Raw genomic sequence first — 13,970 nt, 5'->3', positions numbered from 1 at the left:
GTGTGGCGCTTTTTTTTCTTTGTGGTGATAGCTTTGAAGATATGTTCTGATGGTGGTGAGAGTGGAGCAGGACAGTCTCCGTGGCGCAATTGGCTAGTGCGATTGACTGTTAACCGAAAGGTTGGAGGTTCGAGCCCACCCGGTGGTGGTGCGGTGCTTTTTTTTCTTTGGGCTGATAGCTTTGAAGATATGTTCTGATGGTGGGGAGCGTGGAGCACGATTGTCTCCGTGGCGCAATTAGCTAGCGCGATCGGCTGTTAAACGAAAAGGTGGAGGTTCGAGCCCACCCGGTGGTGGTGCGGTGCTTTTTTTTCTTGGGGCTGTAGCTTTCAAGATATGTTCTGATGGCGGTGAGAGTGGAGCAGGACTGTCTCCCTGGCGCAATTGGCTAGCGCGATCGGCTGTTAACCGAAAGGTTGGAGGTTCGAGCCCACCCGGTGGTGGTGCGGCGCTTCTTTTCTTTGCGCTGATAGCTTTGAAGATATGTTCTGATGGTGGTGAGAAAGGAGCAAGACTGTCCCCGTGGCGCAATGGGTTAGCGCGATCGGCTGTTAACCGAAAGGTTGGAGTTTCGAGCCCTCCCGGGAGTCGTGTGTTGCTTTTTTCTTTGCACTGATAGCTTTGAAGATATGTTCTGATGGTGGTGAGAGTGGAGCAGGACTGTCTCCGTGGCGCAATTGGCTAGCGCGATCGGCTGTTAATCGAAAGATTGGAGGTTCGAGCCCACCCGGCGGTGGTGCTGCGCTTTTTTTTCTTTGCGCTTATAGCTTTGAAGATATGTTCTGATTGTGTTGAGAGTGGAGCAAGACTGTCTCCGTGGCGCAATTGGCTAGCACGATCGGCTGTTAACCGAAAGGTTGGAGGTTCGAGCCCACCCGGTGGTGGTGCGGCGCTTTTTCTTTCTTTGGGGCGATAGCTCTGAAGAAATGGTCTGACGGTGGTGAGAGTGGAGCACGACTGTCCCCGTCGCGGAATGGGCTAGCGCGATCGGCTGTTAACCGAAAGGTTGGAGTTTCGAGCCCTCCCGGGAGTGGTGTGTTGCTTTTTTCTTTGCACTGATAGCTTTGAAGCTATGTTCTGATGGTGGTGAGAGTGGAGCAGGACTGTCTCCGTGGCGCAATTGGCTTGCGCGATCGGCTGTTAACCGAAAGGTTGGAGGTTCGAGCCCTCCCAGGAGTGGTGTGTTGCTTTTTTCTTTGCGCTGATAGCTTTGAAGATATGTTCTGATGGTGGTGAGAGTGGAGCAGGACTGTCTCCGTGGCGCGATTGGCTAGCGCGATCGGCTGTTAACCGAAAGTTTGGAGGTTCGAGCCCACCCGGTGGTGGTGCGGCGCTTTTTTTTCTTTGTGCTGATAGCTTTGAAGATAGGTTAGAGTTTCAAGCCCTCCCGGGAGTGGTGTGTTGCTTTTTTCTTTGCACTGATAGCTTTGAAGATATGTTCTGATGGTGGTGACAGTAGAGCAGGACTGGCTCCGTGGCGCAATTGGCTTGCGCGATCGGCTGTTAACCGAAAGGTTGGAGTTTCGAGCCCTCCCGGGAGTGGTGTGTTGCTTTTTTTCTTTCTGGTAATAGCTTTTAGGATATGTTCTGATGATGGTGAGAGTGGAGCAGGACTGTCTCCATGGCGCAATGGGCTAGCGCGATCGGCTGTTAATCGAAAGGTTGGAGTTTCGAGCCCACCCGGTGGTGGTGCGGCGCTTTTTTTTTCCTTGGGCTGATAGCTTTGAAGAAATGTTCTGATGGTGGTGAGAGCGGCGCAAGACTGTCTCCGTGGCGCAAAGGGCTAGCGCGATCGGCTGTTAACCGAAAGGTTCGAGTTTCGAGCCCTCCCAGGAGTGGTGTGGTGCTTTTTTCTTTGCGCTGGTAGCTTTGAAGATATGTTCTGATGGTGGTGAGAGTGGAGCAGGACTGTCTCCGTGGCGCAATGGGCTAGCGCGATCGGCTGTTAACCGAAAGGTTGGAGTTTCGAGCCCTCCCGGTGGTGGTGCGGCGCTTTTTTTCTTTGCGGTGATAGCTCTGAATAAATGTTTTGACGGTGGTGAGAGTGGAGCAGGACTGTCTTCGTGGCGCAATAGGCTTACCCGATCGGCTGTTAACCGAAAGGTTGGAGGTTCGAGCCCTCCCGGGAGTGGTGTGTTGCTTTTTTCTTTGCGCTGATAGCTTTGAAGATATGTTCTGATGGTGGTGAGAGTGGAGCACGACTGTCTCCGTGGCGCAGTTGGCTAGCGCGATCGGCTGTTAACCGAAAGGTTGGAGGTTCGAGCCCACCCGGTGATGGTGTGGCGCTTTTTTTCTTCGTGCTGATAGCTTTGAAGATATGTTCTGATGGTGCTGAGAGTGGAGCAGGACTGTCTCCATGGCGCAATTGGCTAGCACGATCGGCTGTTAACCGAGAGGTTGGAGGTTCGAGCCCACCCGGTGGTGGTGCGGCGCTTTTTCTTTCTTTGGGGCGATAGCTCTGAAGAAATGGTCTGACGGTGGTGAGAGTGGAGCACGACTGTCCCCGTGGCGGAATGGGCTAGCGCGATCGGCTGTTAACCGAAAGGTTGGAGTTTCGAGCCCTCCCGGGAGTGGTGTGTTGCTTTTTTCTTTGCACTGATAGCTTTGAAGCTATGTTCTGATGGTGGTGAGAGTGGAGCAGGACTGTCTCCGTGGCGCAATTGGCTAGCGCGATCGGCTGTTAACCGAAAGGTTGGAGGTTCGAGCCCACCCGGTGGTGGTGCGGCGCTTTTTCTTTCTTTGGGGCGATAGCTCTGAAGAAATGGTCTGACGGTGGTGAGAGTGGAGCACGACTGTCCCTGTGGCGGAATGGGCTAGCCCGATCGGCTGTTAACCGAAAGGTTCGAGGTTCGAGCCCTCCCAGGAGTGGTGTGTTGCTTTTTTCTTTGCGCTGATAGCTTTGAAGATATGTTCTGATGGTGGTGAGAGTGGAGCAGGACTGTCTCCGTGGCGCAATGGGGTAGCGCGATCGGCTGTTAACCGAAAGGTTGGAGTTTCGAGCCCTCCCGGTGGTGGTGCGGCGCTTTTTTTCTTTGCGGAGATAGCTCTGAATAAATGTTTTGACGGTGGTGAGAGTGGAGCAGGACTGTCCCCGTGGCGGAATGGGCTAGCGCGATCGGCTGTTAACCGAAAGGTTGGAGTTTCGAGCCCGCCCGGGAGTGGTGTGTTGCTTTTTTCTTTGCACTGATAGCTTTGAATATATGTTCTGATGGTGGTGAGAGCGCAGCAAGACTGTCTCCGTGGCGCAATTGGCTTGCGCGATCGGCTGTTAACCGAAAGGTTGGAGTTTCGAGCCCTCCCGTGAGTGGTGTGTTGCTTTTTTTCTTTGTGGTAATAGCTTTTAGGATATGTTCTGATGATGGTGAGAGTGGAGCAGGACTGTCTCCATGGCGCAATGGGCTAGCGCGATCGGCTGTTAATCGAAAGGTTGGAGTTTCGAGCCCACCCAGTGGTGGTGCGGCGCTTTTTTTTCTTTGGGCTGATAGCTTTGAAGAAATGTTCTGATGGTGGTGAGAGCGGAGCAAGACTGTCTCCGTGGCGCAATTGGCTAGCACGATCGGCTGTTAACCGAAAGGTTGGAGGTTCGAGCCCACCCGGTGGTGGTGCGGCGCTTTTTCTTTCTTTGGGGCGATAGCTCTGAAGAAATGGTCTGACGGTGGTGAGAGTGGAGCACGACTGTCCCCGTCGCGGAATGGGCTAGCGCGATCGGCTGTTAACCGAAAGGTTGGAGTTTCGAGCCCTCCCGGGAGTGGTGTGTTGCTTTTTTCTTTGCACTGATAGCTTTGAAGCTATGTTCTGATGGTGGTGAGAGTGGAGCAGGACTGTCTCCGTGGCGCAATTGGCTTGCGCGATCGGCTGTTAACCGAAAGGTTGGAGGTTCGAGCCCTCCCAGGAGTGGTGTGTTGCTTTTTTCTTTGCGCTGATAGCTTTGAAGATATGTTCTGATGGTGGTGAGAGTGGAGCAGGACTGTCTCCGTGGCGCGATTGGCTAGCGCGATCGGCTGTTAACCGAAAGTTTGGAGGTTCGAGCCCACCCGGTGGTGGTGCGGCGCTTTTTTTTCTTTGTGCTGATAGCTTTGAAGATAGGTTAGAGTTTCAAGCCCTCCCGGGAGTGGTGTGTTGCTTTTTTCTTTGCACTGATAGCTTTGAAGATATGTTCTGATGGTGGTGACAGTAGAGCAGGACTGGCTCCGTGGCGCAATTGGCTTGCGCGATCGGCTGTTAACCGAAAGGTTGGAGTTTCGAGCCCTCCCGGGAGTGGTGTGTTGCTTTTTTTCTTTCTGGTAATAGCTTTTAGGATATGTTCTGATGATGGTGAGAGTGGAGCAGGACTGTCTCCATGGCGCAATGGGCTAGCGCGATCGGCTGTTAATCGAAAGGTTGGAGTTTCGAGCCCACCCGGTGGTGGTGCGGCGCTTTTTTTTTCCTTGGGCTGATAGCTTTGAAGAAATGTTCTGATGGTGGTGAGAGCGGAGCAAGACTGTCTCCGTGGCGCAAAGGGCTAGCGCGATCGGCTGTTAACCGAAAGGTTGGAGTTTCGAGCCCTCCCGGGAGTGGTGTGGTGCTTTTTTCTTTGCGGTGATAGCTCTGAATAAATGTTTTGACGGTGGTGAGAGTGGAGCAGGACTGTCTTCGTGGCGCAATAGGCTTACCCGATCGGCTGTTAACCGAAAGGTTGGAGGTTCGAGCCCTCCCGGGAGTGGTGTGTTGCTTTTTTCTTTGCGCTGATAGCTTTGAAGATACGTTCTGATGGTGGTGAGAGTGGAGCACGACTGTCTCCGTGGTGCAGTTGGCTAGCGCGATCGGCTGTTAACCGAAAGGTTGGAGGTTCGAGCCCACCCGGTGATGGTGTGGCGCTTTTTTTCTTCGTGCTGATAGCTTTGAAGATATGTTCTGATGGTGCTGAGAGTGGAGCAGGACTGTCTCCATGGCGCAATTGGCTAGCACGATCGGCTGTTAACCGAAAGGTTGGAGGTTCGAGCCCACCCGGTGGTGGTGCGGCGCTTTTTCTTTCTTTGGGGCGATAGCTCTGAAGAAATGGTCTGACGGTGGTGAGAGTGGAGCACGACTGTCCCCGTGGCGGAATGGGCTAGCGCGATCGGCTGTTAACCGAAAGGTTGGAGTTTCGAGCCCTCCCGGGAGTGGTGTGTTGCTTTTTTCTTTGCACTGATAGCTTTGAAGCTATGTTCTGATGGTGGTGAGAGTGGAGCAGGACTGTCTCCGTGGCGCAATTGGCTAGCGCGATCGGCTGTTAACCGAAAGGTTGGAGGTTCGAGCCCACCCGGTGGTGGTGCGGCGCTTTTTCTTTCTTTGGGGCGATAGCTCTGAAGAAATGGTCTGACGGTGGTGAGAGTGGAGCACGACTGTCCCTGTGGCGGAATGGGCTAGCCCGATCGGCTGTTAACCGAAAGGTTCGAGGTTCGAGCCCTCCCAGGAGTGGTGTGTTGCTTTTTTCTTTGCGCTGATAGCTTTGAAGATATGTTCTGATGGTGGTGAGAGTGGAGCAGGACTGTCTCCGTGGCGCAATGGGGTAGCGCGATCGGCTGTTAACCGAAAGGTTGGAGTTTCGAGCCCTCCCGGTGGTGGTGCGGCGCTTTTTTTCTTTGCGGAGATAGCTCTGAATAAATGTTTTGACGGTGGTGAGAGTGGAGCAGGACTGTCCCCGTGGCGGAATGGGCTAGCGCGATCGGCTGTTAACCGAAAGGTTGGAGTTTCGAGCCCGCCCGGGAGTGGTGTGTTGCTTTTTTCTTTGCACTGATAGCTTTGAATATATGTTCTGATGGTGGTGAGAGCGCAGCAAGACTGTCTCCGTGGCGCAATTGGCTTGCGCGATCGGCTGTTAACCGAAAGGTTGGAGTTTCGAGCCCTCCCGGGAGTGGTGTGTTGCTTTTTTTCTTTGTGGTAATAGCTTTTAGGATATGTTCTGATGATGGTGAGAGTGGAGCAGGACTGTCTCCATGGCGCAATGGGCTAGCGCGATCGGCTGTTAATCGAAAGGTTGGAGTTTCGAGCCCACCCAGTGGTGGTGCGGCGCTTTTTTTTCTTTGGGCTGATAGCTTTGAAGAAATGTTCTGATGGTGGTGAGAGCGGAGCAAGACTGTCTCCGTGGCGCAAAGGGCTAGCGCGATCGGCTGTTAACCGAAAGGTTCGAGTTTCGAGCCCTCCCGGGAGTGGTGTGGTGCTTTTTTCTTTGCGCTGGTAGCCTTGAAGATATGTTCTGATGGTGGTGAGAGTGGAGCAGGACTGTCCCCGTGGCGGAATGGGCTAGCGCGATCGGCTGTTAACCGAAAGGTTGGAGTTTCGAGCCCGCCCGGGAGTGGTGTGTTGCTTTTTTCTTTGCGGTGATAGCTCTGAATAAATGTTTTGACGGTGGTGAGAGTGGAGCAGGACTGTCTTCGTGGCGCAATTGGCTTACCCGATCGGCTGTTAACCGAAAGGTTGGAGGTTCGAGCCCTCCCGGGAGTGGTGTGTTGCTTTATTCTTTGCGCTGATAGCTTTGAAGATATGTTCTGATGGTGCTGAGAGTGGAGCAGGACTGTCTCCATGGCGCAATTGGCTAGCACGATCGGCTGGTAACCGAAAGGTTGGAGGTTCGAGCCCACCCGGGGGTGGTGCGGCGCTTTTTTTTCTTTGGGGCGATAGCTCTGAAGAAATGATCTGACGGTGGTGAGAGTGGAGCACGACTGTCTCTGTGGCGCAATTGGCTAGCGCGATCGGCTGTTAACCGAAAAGATAGAGGTTCGAGCCCACCCGGTGGTGGTGCGGCGCTTTTTTTCTGGGGGCTGATAGCTTTGAAGATATGTTCTGATGGTGGTGAGAGTAGAGCAGGACTGTCTCCGTGACGCAATTGGCTAGCGTGATCGGCTGTTAACAGAAAAGTTGGAGTTTCGAGCCCGCCCGGGAGTGGTGTGTTGCTTTTTTCTTTGCACTGATAGCTTTGAATATATGTTCTGATGGTGGTGAGAGCGCAGCAAGACTGTCTCCGTGGCGCAATTGGCTTGCGCGATCGGCTGTTAACCGAAAGGTTGGAGTTTCGAGCCCTCCCGGGAGTGGTGTGTTGCTTTTTTTCTTTGCGGTAATAGCTTTGAAGATATGTTCTGATGGTGGTGAGAGTGCAGCAGGACTGTCTTCGTGGCGCAATTGGCTAGCGCGATCGGCTGTTAACCGAAAGGTTGGAGGTTCGAGCCCACCCGGTGGTGGTGCGGCGCTTTTTTTTCTTTGCGCTGATAGCTTTGAAGATATGTTCTGATGGTGGTGAGAGTGGAGCATGACTGTCTCCGTGGCGCAATTGGCTAGCGCGATTGACTGTTAACCGAAAGGTTGGAGGTTCGAGCCCACCCGGTGGTGGTGCTGTGCTTTTTTTTCTTTGGGCTGATAGCTTTGAAGATATGTTCTGATGGTGGTGAGCGTGGAGCACGATTGTCTCCGTGGCGCAATTGGCTAGCGCGATTGGCTGTTAAACGAAAGGTTGGAGGTTCGAGCCCACCCGGTGGTGGTGCGGCGCTTTTTTTCCTTTGCGCTGATAGCTTTGAAGATATGTTCTGATGGTGGTGAGAGTGGAGCAAGACTGTCCCCATGGCGCAATGGGTTAGCGCGATCGGCTGTTAACCGAACGGTTGGAGTTTCGAGCCCTCCCGGGAGTGGTGTGTTGCTTTTTTCTTTGCACTGATAGCTTTGAAGATATGTTCTGATGGTGGTGAGAGTGGAGCAGGACTGTCTCCGTGGCGCAAGTGGCTAGCGCGATCGGCTGTAACCGAAAGGTTGGAGGTTCGAGCCCACCCGGTGGTGGTGCGGCGCTTTTTTTTCTTTGCGCTTATAGCTTTGAAGATATGTTTTGATGGTGTTGAGAGTGGAGCAAGACTGTCTCCGTGGCGCAATGGGCTAGCACGATCGGCTGTTAACCGAAAGGTTGGAGGTTCGAGCCCACCCAGTGGTGGTGCGGCGCTTTTTCTTTCTTTGGGGCGATAGCTCTGAAGAAATGGTCTGACGGTGGTGAGAGTGGAGCACGACTGTCCCCGTGGCGGAATGGGCTAGCACGATCGGCTGTTAACCGAAAGTTTGGAGTTTCGAGCCCTCCCGGGAGTGGTGTGTTGCTTTTTTCTTTGCACTGATAGCTTTGAAGCTATGTTCTGATGGTGGTGAGAGTGGAGCAGGACTGTCTCCGTGGCGCAAATGGCTAGCGCGATCGGCTGTTAACCGAAAGGTTGGAGGTTCGAGCCCACCCGGTGGGGGTGCGCCGCTTTTTCTTTCTTTGGGGCGATAGCTCTGAAGAAATGGTCTGACGGTGGTGAGAGTGGAGCACGACTGTCCCCGTGGCGGAATGGGCTAGCGCGATCGGCTGTTAACCGAAAGGTTGGAGGTTCGAGCCCTCCCAGGAGTGGTGTGTTGCTTTTTTCTTTGCGCTGATAGCTTTGAAGATATGTTCTGATGGTGGTGAGAGTGGAGCAGGACTGTCTCCGTGGCGCGATTGGCTAGCGCGATCGGCTGTTAACCGAAAGTTTGGAGGTTCGAGCCCACCCGGTGGTGGTGGGGCGCTTTTTTTTCTTTGTGCTGATAGCTTTGAAGGTATGTTCTGGTGGTGGTGAGAGTGAAGCAAGACTGTCTCCGTGGCGCAATGGGCTAGCGCGATCGACTGTTAACCGAAAGGTTGGAGTTTCGAGCCCTCCCGGTGGTGGTGCGGCGCTTTTTTTTCTTTGGGGTGATAGCTCTGAATAAATGTTTTGACGGTGGTGAGAGTGGAGCAGGACTGTCCCCGTGGCGGAATGGGCTAGCGCGATCGGCTGTTAACCGAAAGGTTGGAGTTTCGAGCCCGCCCAGGAGTGGTGTGTTGCTTTTTTCTTTGCGCTGATAGCTTTGAATATATGTTCTGATGGTGGTGAGAGCGCAGCAAGACTGTCTCCGTGGCGCAAAGCGCTAGCGCGATCGGCTGTTAACCGAAAGGTTCGAGTTTCGAGCCCTCCCGGGAGTGGTGTGTTGCTCTTTTCTTTGCGCTGATAGCTTTGAAGATATGTTCTGATGGTGGTGAGAGTGAAGCAAGACTGCTCCGTGGCGCAATTGGCTAGCGCGATCGGCTGTTAACCGAAAGGTTGGAGGTTCGAGCCCACCCGGTGGTGGTGCGGCGCTTTTTCTTTCTTTGGGGCGATAGCTCTGAAGAAATGGTCTGACGGTGGTGAGAGTGGAGCACGACTGTCCCCGTGGCGGAATGGGCTAGCTCGATCGGCTGTTAACCGAAAGGTTGGAGTTTCGAGCCCTCCCGGGATTGGTGTGTTGCTTTTTTCTTTGCACTGATAGCTTTGAAGATATGTTCTGATGGTGGTGAGAGTGGAGCAGGACTGTCTCCGTGGCGCAATTGGCTAGCGCGATCGGCTGTTAACCGAAAGTTTGGAGTTTCGAGCCCTCCCGGTGGTGGTGCGGCGATTTTTTTCTTTGGGGTGATAGCTCTGAATAAATGTTTTGACGGTGGTGAGAGTGGAGCAGGACTCTCTCCGTGGCGCAATTGGCTTGCGCGATCGGCTGTTAACCAAAAGGTTGGAGGTTCGAGCCCACCCGGTGGTGGTGCGGCGCTTTTTTTTTCTTTGCACTGATAGCTTTGAAGATATGTTCTGATGGTGGTGAGAGTGGAGCAAGACTTTCCCCGTGGCGCAATGGTCTACCGCGATCGGCTGTTAACCGAAAGGTTAGAGTTTCAAGTCCTCCCGGGAGTGGTGTGTTGCTTTTTTCTTTGCACTGATAGCTTTGAAGATATGTTCTGATGGTGGTGACAGTGGAGCAGGACTGGCTCCGTGGCGCAATTGGCTTTCGCGATCGGCTGTTAACCGAAAGGTTGGAGTTTCGAGCCCTCCCGGGAGTGGTGTGTTGCTTTTTTTCTTTGTGGTAATAGCTTTTAGGATATGTTCTGATGATGGTGAGAGTGGAGCAGGACTGTCTCCATGGCGCAATGGGCTAGCGCGATCGGCTGTTAATCGAAAGGTTGGAGTTTCGAGCCCACCCGGTGGTGGTGCGGCGCTTTTTTTTCTTTGGGCTGATAGCTTTGAAGAAATGTTCTGATGGTGGTGAGAGCGGAGCAAGACTGTCTCCGTGGCGCAAAGGGCTAGCGCGATCGGCTGTTAACCGAAAGGTTCGAGTTTCGAGCCCTCCCGGGAGTGGTGTGGTGCTTTTTTCTTTGCGCTGGTAGCTTTGAAGATATGTTCTGATGGTGGTGAGAGTGGAGCAGGACTGTCTCCGTGGCGCAATGGGCTAGCGCGATCGGCTGTTAACCGAAAGGTTGGAGTTTCGAGCCCTCCCGGTGGTGGTGCGGCGCTTTTTTTCTTTGCGGTGATAGCTCTGAATAAATGTTTTGACGGTGGTGAGAGTGGAGCAGGACTGTCTTCGTGGCGCAATTGGCTTACCCGATCGGCTGTTAACCGAAAGGTTGGAGGTTCGAGCCCTCCCGGGAGTGGTGTGTTGCTTTTTTCTTTGCGCTGATAGCTTTGAAGATATGTTCTTATGGTGGTGAGAGTGGAGCACGACTGTCTCCGTGGCGCAGTTGGCTAGCGCGATCGGCTGTTAACCGAAAGTTTGGAGGTTCGAGCCCACCCGGTGATGGTGTGGCGCTTTTTTTCTTTGTGCTGATAGCTTTGAAGATATGTTCTGATGGTGCTGAGAGTGGAGCAGGACTGTCTCCATGGCGCAATTGGCTAGCACGATCGGCTGTTAACCGAAAGGTTGGAGGTTCGAGCCCACCCGGGGTTGGTGCGGCGCTTTTTTTTTCTTTGGGGCGATAGCTCTGAAGAAATGGTCTGACGGTGGTGAGAGTGGAGCACGACTGTCTCTGTGGCGCAATTGGCTAGCGCGATCGGCTGTTAACCGAAAAGATAGAGGTTCGAGCCCACCCGGTGGTGGTGCGGCGCTTTTTTCTGGGGGCTGATAGCTTTGAAGATATGTTCTGATGGTGGTGAGAGTAGAGCAGGGCTGTCTCCGTGGCGCGATTGGCTAGCGTGATCGGCTGTTAACCGAAAAGTTGGAGGTTCGAGCCCACCCGGTGGTGATGCGGCGCTTTTTTTTCTTTGGACTGATAGCTTTGAAGATATGTTCTGATGGTGGTGAGAGTAGAGCAGGACTGTCTCCGTGGCGCAATTGGCTAGCGCGATCGGCTGTTAACCGAAAGGTTGGAGTTTCGAGCCCTCCCGGGAGTGGTGTGTTGCTTTTTTCTTTGCGCTGATAGCTTTGAAGATATGTTCTGATGGTGGTGACAGTGGAACACGACTGTCTCCGTGGCGCAGTTGGCTAGCGCGATCGGCTGTTAACCGAAAGGTTGGAGGTTCGAGCCCTCCCGGTGATGGTGTGGCGCTTTTTTTTCTTTGTGGTGATAGCTTTGAAGATATGTTCTGATGGTGGTGAGAGTGGAGCAGGACAGTCTCCGTGGCGCAATTGGCTAGTGCGATTGACTGTTAACCGAAAGGTTGGAGGTTCGAGCCCACCCGGTGGTGGTGCGGTGCTTTTTTTTCTTTGGGCTGATAGCTTTGAAGATATGTTCTGATGGTGGGGAGCGTGGAGCACGATTGTCTCCGTGGCGCAATTAGCTAGCGCGATCGGCTGTTAAACGAAAAGGTGGAGGTTCGAGCCCACCCGGTGGTGGTGCGGTGCTTTTTTTTCTTGGGGCTGTAGCTTTCAAGATATGTTCTGATGGCGGTGAGAGTGGAGCAGGACTGTCTCCCTGGCGCAATTGGCTAGCGCGATCGGCTGTTAACCGAAAGGTTGGAGGTTCGAGCCCACCCGGTGGTGGTGCGGCGCTTCTTTTCTTTGCGCTGATAGCTTTGAAGATATGTTCTGATGGTGGTGAGAAAGGAGCAAGACTGTCCCCGTGGCGCAATGGGTTAGCGCGATCGGCTGTTAACCGAAAGGTTGGAGTTTCGAGCCCTCCCGGGAGTCGTGTGTTGCTTTTTTCTTTGCACTGATAGCTTTGAAGATATGTTCTGATGGTGGTGAGAGTGGAGCAGGACTGTCTCCGTGGCGCAATTGGCTAGCGCGATCGGCTGTTAATCGAAAGATTGGAGGTTCGAGCCCACCCGGCGGTGGTGCTGCGCTTTTTTTTCTTTGCGCTTATAGCTTTGAAGATATGTTCTGATTGTGTTGAGAGTGGAGCAAGACTGTCTCCGTGGCGCAATTGGCTAGCACGATCGGCTGTTAACCGAAAGGTTGGAGGTTCGAGCCCACCCGGTGGTGGTGCGGCGCTTTTTCTTTCTTTGGGGCGATAGCTCTGAAGAAATGGTCTGACGGTGGTGAGAGTGGAGCACGACTGTCCCCGTCGCGGAATGGGCTAGCGCGATCGGCTGTTAACCGAAAGGTTGGAGTTTCGAGCCCTCCCGGGAGTGGTGTGTTGCTTTTTTCTTTGCACTGATAGCTTTGAAGCTATGTTCTGATGGTGGTGAGAGTGGAGCAGGACTGTCTCCGTGGCGCAATTGGCTTGCGCGATCGGCTGTTAACCGAAAGGTTGGAGGTTCGAGCCCTCCCAGGAGTGGTGTGTTGCTTTTTTCTTTGCGCTGATAGCTTTGAAGATATGTTCTGATGGTGGTGAGAGTGGAGCAGGACTGTCTCCGTGGCGCGATTGGCTAGCGCGATCGGCTGTTAACCGAAAGTTTGGAGGTTCGAGCCCACCCGGTGGTGGTGCGGCGCTTTTTTTTCTTTGTGCTGATAGCTTTGAAGATAGGTTAGAGTTTCAAGCCCTCCCGGGAGTGGTGTGTTGCTTTTTTCTTTGCACTGATAGCTTTGAAGATATGTTCTGATGGTGGTGACAGTAGAGCAGGACTGGCTCCGTGGCGCAATTGGCTTGCGCGATCGGCTGTTAACCGAAAGGTTGGAGTTTCGAGCCCTCCCGGGAGTGGTGTGTTGCTTTTTTTCTTTCTGGTAATAGCTTTTAGGATATGTTCTGATGATGGTGAGAGTGGAGCAGGACTGTCTCCATGGCGCAATGGGCTAGCGCGATCGGCTGTTAATCGAAAGGTTGGAGTTTCGAGCCCACCCGGTGGTGGTGCGGCGCTTTTTTTTTCCTTGGGCTGATAGCTTTGAAGAAATGTTCTGATGGTGGTGAGAGCGGCGCAAGACTGTCTCCGTGGCGCAAAGGGCTAGCGCGATCGGCTGTTAACCGAAAGGTTCGAGTTTCGAGCCCTCCCAGGAGTGGTGTGGTGCTTTTTTCTTTGCGCTGGTAGCTTTGAAGATATGTTCTGATGGTGGTGAGAGTGGAGCAGGACTGTCTCCGTGGCGCAATGGGCTAGCGCGATCGGCTGTTAACCGAAAGGTTGGAGTTTCGAGCCCTCCCGGTGGTGGTGCGGCGCTTTTTTTCTTTGCGGTGATAGCTCTGAATAAATGTTTTGACGGTGGTGAGAGTGGAGCAGGACTGTCTTCGTGGCGCAATAGGCTTACCCGATCGGCTGTTAACCGAAAGGTTGGAGGTTCGAGCCCTCCCGGGAGTGGTGTGTTGCTTTTTTCTTTGCGCTGATAGCTTTGAAGATATGTTCTGATGGTGGTGAGAGTGGAGCACGACTGTCTCCGTGGCGCAGTTGGCTAGCGCGATCGGCTGTTAACCGAAAGGTTGGAGGTTCGAGCCCACCCGGTGATGGTGTGGCGCTTTTTTTCTTCGTGCTGATAGCTTTGAAGATATGTTCTGATGGTGCTGAGAGTGGAGCAGGACTGTCTCCATGGCGCAATTGGCTAGCACGATCGGCTGTTAACCGAGAGGTTGGAGGTTCGAGCCCACCCGGTGGTGGTGCGGCGCTTTTTCTTTCTTTGGGGCGATAGCTCTGAAGAAATGGTCTGACGGTGGTGAGAGTGGAGCACGACTGTCCCCGTGGCGGAATGGGCTAGCGCGATCGGCTGTTAACCGAAAGGTTGGAGTTTCGAGCCCTCCCGGGAGTGGTGTGTTGCTTTTTTCTTTGCACTGATAGCTTTGAAGCTATGTTCTGATGGTGGTGAGAGTGGAGCAGGACTGTCTC

The 13,970-nt window shown here is 53.5% G+C and overlaps 1 non-coding gene across 1 annotated transcript; it reads left to right on the top strand.

Annotated features, from left to right (window-relative positions):
* The first annotated feature begins 11,246 nt into the window (after nucleotides 1-11,246).
* On the top strand, nucleotides 11,247-11,320 carry TRNAN-GUU (transfer RNA asparagine (anticodon GUU)). The gene has a single exon. It is a non-coding gene; the product is annotated as a tRNA-Asn (tRNA).
* The last annotated feature ends 2,650 nt before the right edge of the window (nucleotides 11,321-13,970 follow it).

Source organism: Rhipicephalus microplus, chromosome 3 (genome assembly GCF_043290135.1).
Source record: "Rhipicephalus microplus isolate Deutch F79 chromosome 3, USDA_Rmic, whole genome shotgun sequence".
In the NCBI taxonomy this organism is placed as follows: domain Eukaryota; kingdom Metazoa; phylum Arthropoda; class Arachnida; order Ixodida; family Ixodidae; genus Rhipicephalus; species Rhipicephalus microplus.
Note: the sequence above shows the minus strand (reverse complement) of the source record. Positions and strands in the feature narration are given on the sequence as shown.